This window comes from Lepidochelys kempii, chromosome 10 (genome assembly GCF_965140285.1).
Source record: "Lepidochelys kempii isolate rLepKem1 chromosome 10, rLepKem1.hap1, whole genome shotgun sequence".
Taxonomy (NCBI): Eukaryota; Metazoa; Chordata; order Testudines; family Cheloniidae; genus Lepidochelys; species Lepidochelys kempii.
This window is the reverse complement of record NC_136389.1, coordinates 28165440-28179798: the sequence shown is the minus strand read 5'-3', so window position 1 is coordinate 28179798 and position 14359 is coordinate 28165440. Positions and strand designations below refer to the sequence as shown.

The window sequence follows — 14359 nt, the reverse complement described above, 5'->3', positions numbered from 1 at the left end:
TCTGTCCGCTCACACATCCGGGCAGAGTTCCTCTGGGTGGCGGCCACTGGCTCCCTTGGCACCTTGAAGGAGCAATGGGCACTGTCCGGGGTTCTCTGCTAGGTGTCCCTGTCAGGTTCCCTTCATTCAGCCCTGTGACCTCACTTCTGTCCCTGATATATCTTTAGTTACCCCCTGTAATTAATTGAGATCCTGGACCTTGTGGATCTTCCCCTTAGGCTGGGGGAGGTCCTTTAGCAGTGGACGGGCTTCTGTCCACCCACTTCCCGGATCCCAATAGGACCACTCTCTTATAAAAAAAAAAATGACCCAAACACAGGTCACTCCTACCTTCACCCAGTGGGTCTCTTAAAGAGATATCTCCCTATTAGGCACATGGGTTACAGAAGGACTCAATTATACTTTGTCAGTGAATTCATAGATACTAAGGTCAGACGGGACCATTATGATCATCTAGTCTGACCGCCTGCACAACGCAGGCCACAGAATCTCACCCACTCACTCCTGAAAAACCTCACCTATGTCTGAGCTATTGAAATCCTTAAATTGTGATTTAAAGACTTCAAGGAGCAGCGAATCCTCCAGCAAGTGACCCGTGCCCCATGCTACAGAGGAAGGTGAAAAACCTCCAGGGCCTCTTCCAATCTGCCCTGGAGGAAAATTCCTTCCCAACCCCAAATATGGTGATCAGCTAAACCCTGAGCATATGGGCAAGATTCACCAGCCAGATACCCAGGAAAGATTTGTCTGTAGTAACTCAGATCCCACCCCATCTAACATCCCATCACAGGCCATTGGGCCTATTTACCATGAATATTTAAAGATCAATTAATTACCAAAATCATGTTATCCCATCATACCATCTCCTCCATAAACTTATCGAGTTTAATCTTAAAGCCAGATAAATCTTTTGGCCCCACTGCTTCCCTTGGAAGGCTATTCCAAAACTTCACTCCTCTGATGGTTAGAAACCTTCGTCTAATTTCAAGTCTAAACTTCCTGGTGGCCAGTTTATATCCATTTGTTCTTGTGTCCACATTGGTACTGAGCTTATATAATTCCTCTCCCTCTCCAGTATTTATCCCTGTGATATATTTATAGAGAGCAATCATATCTCTCCTCAGCCTTCTTTTAGTTAGGCTAAACAAGCCAAGCTCCTTGAGTCTCCTTTCTACAGGTTAACTGTGTTCTGTAAAATCTATTTCCAATATTCAATTTTAATGTATTGTCTTTCAGTGTTAGTGTCCCTTTGGTCTTATATTGTGAGAGGGTAAATAGCAGCCACAATTGATTGTCTCTCTGTTATTTTATATACATCTGCCAGGTCCTTTCTTATATGTCTCCTTACTAAACTTGAAAAGAAAACCAAAAAAAAAAAAAGAAAAGAAAAGAAAGAAAGAAAATACCTTCATACAGCACTGTTACTCTGCCTCTGTTCTCTTTAGAACATCTCTGGACCTTCTCTATTTTTGCTGAGATAATGTTAGAATTCAGGAGAACTAGATCATCAGACCATTAGTGGGTTGGCTGTATAAACAATGATTGATTTTTTTACTTTCATTTGGTGGTGAGAAATACAAAAGTATGTATGAGGTATTTAGGATGTTACATTGTGTTTGTGTGTATGTGTGTGTGTGTGTGTGTGTGTGTAAGCAATATGTTCTTTCTTCACGGTACAGAGCTCTGAAATCTATTGAAAGATTCTTCAGAGCTTTGATAAAACTCATGACATAGTACATCACAAACATTTAATAAACTCTGTAATATTAATAATATAAGGGTTATTTACACATTTTCAGTTTTCTCAGAAAAGAGCTATAAATTTCCTCCAAAAATAATCTGGCCTTGATTCTGATCACAGACAAGGTGCTGAGATAACATAGAAATAAGTGTGATATAAGAATCTAGGCAGACACCAATTTTATACGAGGTAATAGTATTGATTTCAGTGGTGGTGCTCCTTATTTGCACTTGTGCAAAACCAGATTAAGGCCTTCTCTGTAGAAATGTAATCCAAATTTTTTTGGGGAAAAATATTCAATGTGAAGCAAATCTTACAATCTAATCCAAATAAGTAAATAAATAACATAAAAAACTGTGAGAGAACGGAATCACTGAATAATACTTTTCCATTAGCTGTATGTTTATCATTTCCCTCTTCCAGCGTTGATAAGACAGTCAGAGACTGAAGTCTGATATGAGGTGGCACTAATAAAGCATCTGATATATTTTTGAATTTTGATTATTGCATCTATTCAAAGTTCAATTTGATATCTATGAATATCTAAATTCTCTAAAGTGCCCTGAGTGTGCATACATAAGTAGCTTTAAAACTCTGAAATGCGAGATGTTTGGTGGATTACATAAATTGTTCATAGACTTTAAGGTCAGAAGGGACCATCATGTCATCTAGTCCGACCTCCTTCACATTTAGGCCACAGAACCTTACCCAACCATTCCTGTAATAGACCCCTAACCTCTAGCTGAGTAACTGAAGTCCTCAAATACTGATTTGACAAGTTACAGAGAATCTACCATTTACACTAGTTTAAACCTGTAAGTGACTTATGCCCTGTGCCGCAGAGAAAGGCGGAATCCCCCCAGGGTCTCTGCCAATCTGACCAAGGGGGAATTCTTTCTTGATCCCAAATATGGCATCAGTTAGACCCTAAACATATGGGCAAGACTCACCAGCCAAATACGTGGGAAAGAATTCTCTGTAGTAACCAGAACTGCTAATCATATACTATGTCTTTTATATAAGTTTAAAACAATGAGCCTGATGTTGACTATGGTGATTATATGTGTAGCTCCACATAACAATAACAAGCATCATAATTTACATTTTTTAAAAAGGAAGGAAACAAATGATGTGAATATTACCACAAGAGCAATTTTACAGCACAGTTTAATTATTTGGTTCAGTAATGTTCAATAATTATTTTAACACTGAAATCCCTCACAATCCAGTCCCTTCAACAAACTAAACAACTGTTTCATTACTAGTAACTAATTTACAAGGCAGTTTCAAAATCTGATGACTTCTTGCCTGTCTGAGATTTACAGTCACTAAATAAAAGGCCATGACTAGGAGACATGAATTAACAACCCGTTAAAAGGAGAGCACAGATTCAGTATTCTCATTTTCTGTTCTCTTTGTCATTGCCTAACAGCCCTATTGACCCATCCACAATTTGTGGGTGACATCTGTACATTGTTTTTCATCCCCTCACCTTCCAAAACACTCATGTCACCACATGTTGTAACGTTTCAGAGGAAAATGTTTTATCCTGGAGTCACTCATCCTCCCATCCCATTCTGAGTTCAGGGAGATGGAGAAGAGGTTAGATCATTTCCTGTTTGACAGACTTGTTAGAACTGGGGACAAAGCTGTTCTCTCCTTCCCAACCATTACAATTGTCCTAGCCTCTTGTGCCCTTCTTCATCCCAACCCCAGCTAACTCTTTCACATCAACACTGTTTGTAGAACAAGAACTGTATTGAATCCAGATGTTGCTGTACTTCCCTTCCCCCTTGCTGGTGACACCCTGCCTATGGGAGATCATGAGAACTGCTCTCTTCTCATTTCTCTCAGATTGACCTCCTTTTCACTGCAGCAAAACAGCAGGAAGAGTAGAACAAGGGGACTAGGAGAAGAGAGGGGCCTAAAAGGAGAGGAATGAAGGAATAATAGTAGTGACCCTCACCAGACTCTCTCCCATTGGATGACTGATTCCATCCAAATAATTGTCAACCTTTTTGGTCCACAACCCATAAAATGGACAAACTTTCACAGTGCAACTCGGCAACCCCCCTAGGATTTGGGTTATACAATGATTTTTTTGGCCATTTTGTGGGTTATGAATCGAAAAAAAGGGTGTGTGTGTGTGTATGTGTTAGGAGTAGAGTGGAGCTGGATGTTACATAAAAGGTAACTGCAGAGATGTCAGGTGGAGAAGAATTAGAAGTGCTATCTGAGAGGATGAAATCCAGGATGAACATCTTTTTTCATGTTCATTGTATTCATTCTGGGTGTGAAACAGGCCCTCTTGTATTTGGAGGAGTCATTGAATTGGGCAGAATGATCATGGACAAGATAGATATTATGCTGTTTCATTTGTATTGTTAGCCCGATAGCGTGATTCACAGGATTCCCACCCATGTTTAGCATTTCAAGTGGGTTTTGTAAACTGTAGATGAGCATACGATCTATTAGGTTCTTATCTGAGCAGAAGTTTGAAACCTTTTGAGGTTCACTTATCTTCCATACGGTTAACACTTTTCTAAAGCATAAATAGCGTAAATCTTCTGAAACATGAACAGATTCCAAGTTTCCAGGAACTTAGTGTTGAGAAAATAGAAGTGCATGTAGTTGATAATTGATTGCTTTGACAGATGAATTAATTTGGGGTATAAAATATTGACTAATTATTTTATTTTTCTTTTCAATCTGCAGTATCCACAATACCTCAAAGGTATCTATAGGCTGTGGTGAGGGAATTGATTATTTGAAGAAGGACCAATCTTCTTTTTTTAAGGTTTCTAGTGATCTTCAAAGTTTGTGTGCTCTTCAGTATGTTTCCTCTATGTATGTGTGTGTGAGCAAAATACCAACTGCTGTTTTAGTTCAGTGTCTGACAACTACGTGTTTCTATTCCTGAAGATTAGTTTTTTGATTAACTATTGAAGAAACTACAAACATAAAATATCTAGTAAAGGATAACAAAACCTGACAAGAAAAGGAACACAGAGCAGAAGATGCTGGGATTATAAATTTTCATTTTGGTTTAGTAAAAAGATTAGGATACACTGTGTCTGAATTAATTTCACAAGGAAACATTAACAAAACACACAGAGCTTTTTCCCACACTGAATGTATCTATTATCAATGGTCGATTCTGGTAGTGGGGGAGGAGAAGCTGCGGGAGGATTTTTTTGTTTGTTTTTGTTTTAGCTGTTCTTTTCTGTTTTCAGTAAGAAACATAATCCTAAATTTGGTCCACAGTGATCTGTCATACATTAGACTCTTTCCACTCAAAACTTCCTACCCCCAAAACAAAATGAAAACTTACTTCAAAAAATTTGACTTTCTGCAGTATAATAACCTAAAACTAAAATGTAGCTTGAAAAGACAGAAATTTGATGCATGAAATCACAGGACTCATTGAATGTATCCTATGAAAGGTGCTTTGTAGATGACAGTAAATCTGAAATTAAATTGCTCCCTAGGAGAAAGAATGTTGAGGTGGACCCATGTGCATATACTCACCACACACATGCCAACAATAACAAAAACCCTCTTTATGTTAGGACTTCTGCATAATGCATTTTTGCCCCTTTATTGGAATGGAAAAATGTGATTTTTTTTCTAATTAACACTTCAAAAAAAAAAGTGTGTGTATAATTTCCCAACAGGCATGCAAAAATACTTTGAATGTTTTAAGTTTTAGTTTTGCTAAAGTAACCAGATTTATGTGAAGGATTTCATACACTATTTATTCATTCATAAACATGTTCATTTTGCTTTTGTGAGAGCTGCAGGCTCACCATAGACTAGAGAGCATGGGCATTGTGGGAAAAGCATACTGCATACAGCAATATCATCAGACGACGAGATTAGTATCTGCCATATCAGGTATGGTGTTTGACAATAGGTTCACACGTAGGTGAATTTAGCTGCAATGGCTTGATCCTGCATTCTTGTATAATTTTGACAGATAATATTGATGTTTATTTTAAGCATTTCTTTCAATTTTTATCTATTTAAATTTTCATAATTGTACAAAATTATGGCTTTTAAGCATTTTTTTAGATTTCCTCAGTTAAAATGTTCACAGTTATTGAATATTAAGGGAGTAGTCAGACTAATTATTTAATGACAGTAGATGCGTAAATTTAAAAAGTTAAAGCTTTGTGGCCTTTAAAATACAAATTGTCAACATCACATGTCAAAATATATAAAGTAAATATCTTCTTTATATCACACTTCAAGTTCTCAAGCAACATTTTTCTTACCTTGCCTGTCTGTAAATTTTGATTAATTAAAATACTTTTCATCAGTGTGCGTGTTTACAGTGAAATCAACATTTACCAATAAAAATCTAATCCTTCCATACCTGTACATAAGTAATCACATTGAGTTCAAAGCCCAGTGCTGCACCAGAACCCTGCAGAATGAACACATTTTCACATGTCCAGAATCTCAGGGAAAACAGTGGACTCTGCACCTGTCAAGGTTCCTCCCCCACTCTGAACTCTAGGGTACAGATGTGGGGACCTGCATGAAAAACCTCCTAAGCTTATCTTTACCAGCTTAGGTCAAAACTTCCCCAAGGTACAAAATATTACCCCCGTTATCCTTGGAATGGCCGCTACCACCACCAAACTAATACTGGTTACTGGGGAAGAGCTGTTTGGACGCGTCCTTCCCCCCAAAATACTTCCCAAAACCTTGCACCCTACTTCCTGGACAAGGTTTGGTAAAAAGCCTCACCAATTCGCCTAGGTGACTACAGACCCAGACCCTTGGATCTTAAGAACAATGAACAATCCTCCCAACACTTGCACTCCCCCTTTCCTGGGAAATGTTGGATAAAAAGCCTCACCAATTTGCATAGGTGACCACAGACCCAAACCCTTGGATCTGAGAACAATGAAAAAGCATTCAGTGTTTTACAAGAAGACTTTTAATAAAAAATAGAAGTAAATAGAAATAAAGAAATCCCCCCTGTAAAATCAGGATGGTAGATATCTTACAGGGTAATTAGATTCAAAAACATAGAGAACCCCTCTAGGCAAAACCTTAAGTTACAAAAAAGATACACAGACAGAAATAGTTATTCTATTCAGCACAATTCTTTTCTCAGCCATTTAAAGAAATCATAATCTAACACATACCTAGCTAGATTACTTACTAAAAGTTCTAAGGCTCCATTCCTGTTCTGTCCCTGGCCAAGACGACTACAGACAGACACACAAACCCTTTGTTTCTCTCCCTCCTCCCAGCTTTTGAAAGTATCTTGTCTCCTCATTGGTCATTTTGGTCAGGTGCCAGCGAGGTTACCTTTAGCTTCTTAACCCTTTACAGGTGAGAGGAGCTTTCCCCTGGCCAGGAGGGATTTCAAAGGGGTTTACCCTTCCCTTTATATTTATGACACGCCCCCCAAATCTCAGCTAGGGTGAAACACTGGCTGGGATTTCTTCCTGGAGCTCTAGGAAAACAGAGTTAATAAGACACATGCATCTCTAAATATACTACCAAGTACATAAAGACTAACAATATTTTCCACATCTCAAGGACGATTTTAACCAGTTGATTCTGGGAAACTTTCACGGGAGAGTGCATCAGCCACTTTGTTAGAAGCTCCTGAGATGTGTTGGATGTCGAAATCAAAATCTTGGAGAGCTAAACTCCACCGAAGAAGTTTTCTGTTAGTTTCTTTGATGGTGTGAAGCCACTTTAGTGCAGCATGGTCGGTTTGCAGGTGGAAACGCCGTCCCCAAACATATGGGCGTAGCTTTTCCAGAGCGTAGACAATGGCATAACATTCTTTTTCAGTGACTGACCAGTTGCTTTCCCTCTCAGACAGTTTTTTGCTGAGAAACACTACAGGGTGGAATTCTTGATCAGGTCCTTTCTGCATTAAAACTGCTCCCACACCACGCTCGGATGCATCTGTGGTTACTAGGAACGGTTTGTCAAAGTCTGGGGCCCTTAGTACAGGGTCAGACATGAGTGTCGCTTTAAGCTTGTTAAAGGCCTTCTGACACCTTCCGGTCCACTGAACAGCATTTGGCTGTTTCTTTTTGGTTAGGTCTGTCAGTGGGGCAGCGATTTGGCTGTAGTGCGGTACAAATCGTCTGTAATAACCGGCCAAGCCTAAGAAGGATTGAACCTGTTTCTTTGACTTTGGGACAGGCCACTTTTGGATAGCATCCACTTTGGCCTGTAGGGGGCTGATAGTTCCTTGACCCACCTGGTGTCCAAGGTAAGTCACTCTGTTTAGGCCTATTTGACACTTCTTAGCCTTAACAGTTAGTCCTGCCTCCCTTATGCGCTCAAGGACTTTTTGTAGATGTTCCAGGTGGTCTGCCCAGGAATCCGAAAATATGGCCACATCGTCAAGGTAGGCGACTGCATATTCTCCTAATCCCGCTAGGAGACCATCTACAAGTCTTTGGAAAGTGGCGGGTGCATTTCGCAGCCCGAAAGGGAGTACATTAAATTCATACAGCCCGAGATGTGTGATGAAGGCTGACCTTCCCTTGGCAGATTCATTTAGCGGTACCTGCCAGTACCCCTTGGTTAAGTCCAAGGTAGAGATGAACTGGGCCCTTCCCAGTTTCTCTAATAGTTCATCTGTGCGTGGCATGGGATAGTTGTCTGGGCGAGTTACAGCATTTAGCTTACGGTAGTCCACGCAAAAACGTATTTCCCCATCTGGTTTGGGAACTAGAACCACTGGAGATGCCCATGCACTTTCAGAGGGGCGGATTACACCCATCTGTAACATATCCTGGATCTCCCGTTCTATAGCAGTTTTAGCTTGAGGAGACACCCGGTAAGGGTGGACCCTAATTGGGTGAGCATTACCTGTGTCAATGGAGTGGTATGCCCGTTCAGTCAGTCCTGGGGTGGCTGAGAACGTTGGCGCGTAGCTAGTGCACAGCTCCTGGATCTGCTGTCGCTGCATACGCCCAAGGGTCATGGAGAGGTTCACCTCTTCCACACCACCAGCACATTTCCCTTCGTAGTAAACACCTTCAGGCCACTCAGCGTCGTCTCCTCCCTGGGCTGTAAACTGACAAACCTTTAATTCTCTGGAATAAAAGGGCTTTAGAGAATTAATATGGTACACCTTAGGCTTTCGGTTGGAGGTGGGGAATGCTATGAGATAATTAACAGCTCCCAGGCGCTCCTGGACCACGAATGGCCCTTCCCACGATGCTTCCATTTTATGGGCCTGGAGCGCCTTTAAGACCATGACCTGGTCTCCTACTTTGAAGGAACGCTCTCTGGCATGTTTATCATACCAGGCTTTTTGCTCTTTTTGAGCATCCTGTAAGTTTTCTCTAGCAAGGGCTAAAGAGGTTCGGAGGGTGTTTTGTAGGTTGGTTACAAAGTCCAGAATGTTAGTTCCTGGAGAAGGTGTAAATCCCTCCCATTGCTGCTTCACCAACTGCAATGGCCCCTTAACCTCACGGCCATATACAAGTTCAAATGGGGAAAACCCTAAACTGGGATGTGGTACAGCTCTGTAGGCAAAGAGCAACTGCTGCAATACTAGGTCCCAATCATTGGAGTGCTCATTTACGAATTTACGTATCATGGCCCCCAAAGTTCCATTAAACTTCTCCACCATGCCATTTGTTTGATGATGGTAAGGAGTGGCAACCAAGTGATTTACCCCATGAGCTTCCCAAAGGTTTTTCATAGTTCCTGCCAGGAAATTAGTCCCTGCATCTGTGAGGATGTCGGAGGGCCAACCTACCCTGGCAAAAATGTCTGCTAGTGCCTGGCACACACTTTTAGCCCTGGTGTTGCTTAGAGCTACTGCTTCCGGCCATCGGGTGGCAAAATCCATGAAAGTCAGTATGTACTGCTTTCCTCTGGGTGTCTTTTTCGGAAAAGGACCCAGAATATCCACAGCTACTCGCTGAAATGGAACTTCAATGATGGGGAGTGGCTGGAGAGGAGCTTTGATCTGGTCTTGGGGTTTTCCCACTCTTTGGCACACCTCACAAGACTGGACATAGGTAGAAACATCCTTGCCCATTCCCTCCCAGTGGAATGACCCCCCCAAACGGTCTTTGGTCCTGTTCACCCCAGCATGGCCACTAGGGTGATCATGGGCTAAGCTCAAGAGCTTGGCCCGGTATTTAGTTGGAACTACCAACTGTCTCTGAGGATGCCAGTCTTCCTGGTGTCCCCCAGAAAGAGTTTCCTTGTATAAAAGTCCTCTTTCTACAACAAACCTGGATCGATTAGAAGAGCTGAGAGGCGGTGGGTTGCTCCGTGCCGCCGTCCAAGCTCTCTGGAGGCTTTCATCTGCTTCCTGTTCGGTCTGGAACTGTTCCCTTGATGCTGGAGACATCAGTTCCTCATGGGATTGTGGACCTAGGCTTGGTCCCTCTGGAAGCGATATAGGGGATGGAGCTGTTTCTGTTGACTGTGAACCGCTCTCCGCTGGTGCACTATGTTGGGATTCAGGCTCCGGCTGAGCCTCTTGTGTAGGGTTATCGGCTGCTGCCAGTTCAGGTTCGGTGGGGCCCTCTGGTGTTGAGGTTGCAAGTACTGGATTCAGTGCTGACACGGGGTCTGGTGTTGGTTGTTCGGCTGGTTCCGGTTCTGGGACTGGTTCCGTCTGGGTCTCTGGGACTGGATCCACTACTGCTGTTGCAGACATTGGCCTGGGGTCCAGGTCCATCACCTCTGACTGGGTCCTGATAGAAGTTTCCGGAACAGAGCTAGGCCTCACGGCTTGTTTAGCCTGGTTGCGGGTGACCATTCCCACCCTCTTGGCCTGCTTCACATGATTGGCCAAGTCTTCCCCCAACAGCATGGGGATGGGATAATCATCATAGACTGCAAAAGTCCACATTCCTGACCAGCCCTTGTACTGGACAGGCAACTTGGCTGTAGGCAAATTGAAAGAGTTGGACTTGAAGGGTTGAATCGTCACTTGGATCTCTGGGTTGATTAAATTGGGGTCCACTAAGGAAGCATGGATAGCTGACACTTGTGCTCCGGTGTCCCTCCACGCGGTGACCTTCTTCCCGCCCACACTCACAGTTTCCCTCCGCTCCAAGGGTATCTGGGAGGTATCTGGGCCTGTGGACCTCTGGTGTGATTCCGGTGCAATGAACTGTAATCTGTTGGGGTTCTTGGGGCAGTTGGCCTTTACATGCCCCAGCTCGTTACACTTAAAACATCGTCCAGCTGACGGGTCACTGGGACGAGGAGGGTTGCTGGAGAACGGGGTGGTGGGACGATAAGGGGTCTGGAGGGTTCTTTGGGAGGTAGGTGGGGCTTTGGGCGGCCCCCGGTAATAGGGTGTGGTCTGGGGTGGTCCCTTCTGGTCTCCGCTCCAACTGCGACCAGTTTTCTTCTTCTCTGCCACCTCCACCCATCTGGCTCCAATCTCTCCTGCCTCGATTACAGTTTTGGGTTTCCCATCTAGGATGTATCTTTCTATTTCCTCAGGAACACCCTCTAAGAATTGTTCCATTTGCATTAGGAAGGGCAAATTTACTGGAGATTCAACACTTGCTCCTGATATCCAGGCATCCCAATGTTTCACAATGTGGTAGGCATGTCGGGTAAATGACATGTCTGGTTTCCACCTTAGGGCTCGGAACCTCCGACGAGACTGCTCGGGTGTTATCCCCATTCTGACTCTCGCCTTGGATTTAAACAGTTCATACTTGTTCATGTGTTCTCTAGGCATTTCAGCTGCCACCTCAGCTAAGGGTCCACTGAGCTGCGGCCTCAGCTCTACCATGTATTGGTCAGTAGAGATGTTGTACCCAAGGCAGGCCCTTTCGAAGTTTTCTAAGAAGGCCTCGGTATCATCACCTGCCTTGTAGGTGGGGAACTTTCTGGGATGGGAAGTGGTACCTGGAGAAGGATTGTTAGGGTTTGTTGGTATGTTCTGCTGGGCCTTTATTCTCTCCATCTCCTCCACATGCTTCCTCGCCTCCATTTCCCTCTTGTGGGCAGCCTCCTGTACCTCCTTCTCCAGCCGCATGAGTTCTATCTGTCTTTCATGTTCCCTTTGTTTTTCCTCAGCCTGAAATTTGGCTAATTCCAGCTGTAGTCGAGCCGAGGATTTGGCCATTCTAACCTCTCTGTTTTTAACTAACTTTACACCCGAGGTTTAGAAATAAACAAACAAAACTTGGCTGTAATTTTTTGCTGTGCTGGAATAGAATACCTATTCTCTGATAGTGATTGTCAGCCTACAGAAAAAGACAATTCCCTTGTCTCTGCTCTGGGCCCAAATTAAAGCAAAAAACCTCGAACTACTTGGGAACCTGCTTACCCAGCCCAAAGAAAAAAAAAATTCTTTTCAAACCTGTGCTCCTTGTAAAACAAAAAAAAAAATCAAAATCCTAAAAAAAACCCTGCCACTTTTGTCTCCAGGCAAATGGGTAGAGCACACACCCCCTATTTACTTTTAGGAAGAAAAGAAAAAAAAAAACAAACCTCTGGGTTGGAAGACTGTGAATTTCCCTGCAGGAGTTAAGTACCCTGCCTCCAGGCAAATGAAACCTGCAATTCACAAGATAATCCCCTTTTGTCTCTGCTTGGCCACAAAGCAGAGAGAAACCAAGCTGCTTTCAGTTTCAAAGCTGCCTTCTGGACTTCCTAAAAATTCCTTTTTAAAATCTGTATTTCTAGTTCAAAAAATCTCAACTGGATCTCAAAATGATTTCAGGTTAATCCCACCACTGTGCCACCATGTCAAGGTTCCTCCCCCACTCTGAACTCTAGGGTACAGATGTGGGGACCTGCATGAAAAACCTCCTAAGCTTATCTTTACCAGCTTAGGTCAAAACTTCCCCAAGGTACAAAATATTACCCCCGTTATCCTTGGAATGGCCGCTACCACCACCAAACTAATACTGGTTACTGGGGAAGAGCTGTTTGGACGCGTCCTTCCCCCCAAAATACTTCCCAAAACCTTGCACCCTACTTCCTGGACAAGGTTTGGTAAAAAGCCTCACCAATTCGCCTAGGTGACTACAGACCCAGACCCTTGGATCTTAAGAACAATGAACAATCCTCCCAACACTTGCACTCCCCCTTTCCTGGGAAATGTTGGATAAAAAGCCTCACCAATTTGCATAGGTGACCACAGACCCAAACCCTTGGATCTGAGAACAATGAAAAAGCATTCAGTGTTTTACAAGAAGACTTTTAATAAAAAATAGAAGTAAATAGAAATAAAGAAATCCCCCCTGTAAAATCAGGATGGTAGATATCTTACAGGGTAATTAGATTCAAAAACATAGAGAACCCCTCTAGGCAAAACCTTAAGTTACAAAAAAGATACACAGACAGAAATAGTTATTCTATTCAGCACAATTCTTTTCTCAGCCATTTAAAGAAATCATAATCTAACACATACCTAGCTAGATTACTTACTAAAAGTTCTAAGGCTCCATTCCTGTTCTGTCCCTGGCCAAGACGACTACAGACAGACACACAAACCCTTTGTTTCTCTCCCTCCTCCCAGCTTTTGAAAGTATCTTGTCTCCTCATTGGTCATTTTGGTCAGGTGCCAGCGAGGTTACCTTTAGCTTCTTAACCCTTTACAGGTGAGAGGAGCTTTCCCCTGGCCAGGAGGGATTTCAAAGGGGTTTACCCTTCCCTTTATATTTATGACAGCACCGCTGTAGGAGTCTGAACTAACAAATCCTGATGCAGTGTTCTAACTAAAAAGTGTCAGTGAGATCAGAAAGTAACATTCTTCACTTCAGTGAGTAGAGATAACTCTATGGAGCCCAGGGATCCATTTCTTACCTCAGGCATACTTTATTTACATAATTTGTTTCATCTTCCAAATGAGATATAAACCCAAACTTCTGACTGTGTGTGATCATTCAAGATCCTATGGGGTTTTTTTTTGTTTTGTTTTTTGTTTTTTGAGAGAGCTGAAATGTTAACCCTATTGCCCTGGCCATATTTCAATTTAGTAATTACATTCTGCCCACCTAAATCCCCAGTGCAATTTCAACCTGGTTTACGGTATGTCTGCATTTCAGGCTGGATGTGTAATTCACAGTTTGAATAGTCATACCCACACTAGTCTGATAGAGAGAGGGTGCTAAAAATGGTGTCACCACAGCAATGTGAACAGCAGGAGGGACTAGCCACTCCACCTACATACCTAGCATCTCGTTGCAGCTACACTCTGGTTTTTAATGCACTAGCTTGATCAGAGCTAGCATGGGTATAAGAATCAGACTCCTAGCTCAAAGTGTAGACATACCGATAATGTTCTCCACTTTAATGCCAGAGTGGTGTAATGCAGCTGTTTCACTCCATTCTGTAGTTGTCTGGCTTTCACTGGTGGTTGAATAAATTCCTATCTATACCTTTCCCTTCTCACAGAAATGGTATGTTCATTGATTCTTTATAAACTATTTTGAAAGTACTATGGAAATGGTTGGTTTTGATGCCCATTCAGTCTACCATCTTCTCATCTCCCTTTCCACAAAACTGTTTTATTCTTCTCCTTCCCTCAATCCCCCTTAAATTCTTCTTCCTATCATGATATACGCCCCTCTCATCTGCTTCTTACAAAACACTGTCCTCTGTCACACCCTTCTCCTCCCCAGTATCCCTTCCCATTTT

At 42.6% G+C, this 14359-nt stretch overlaps 1 protein-coding gene across 21 annotated transcripts in view; it reads left to right on the top strand.

The window, feature by feature from the left end:
- RBFOX1 (RNA binding fox-1 homolog 1) overlaps nucleotides 1-14359 on the top strand; it is a 2430619-nt gene that overhangs the window by 1637400 nt on the left and 778860 nt on the right. The window contains exon 1 of one of the 21 annotated variants that reach the window (XM_073362523.2): nucleotides 4520-4538. The exons of the other annotated variants lie outside the window; for them this stretch is intronic. The gene's annotated coding sequence lies outside the window, so the exon portion shown is untranslated. Of the gene's footprint in view, nucleotides 1-4519; nucleotides 4539-14359 lie in introns of those variants that run through there. 21 annotated transcript variants of the gene reach the window in all.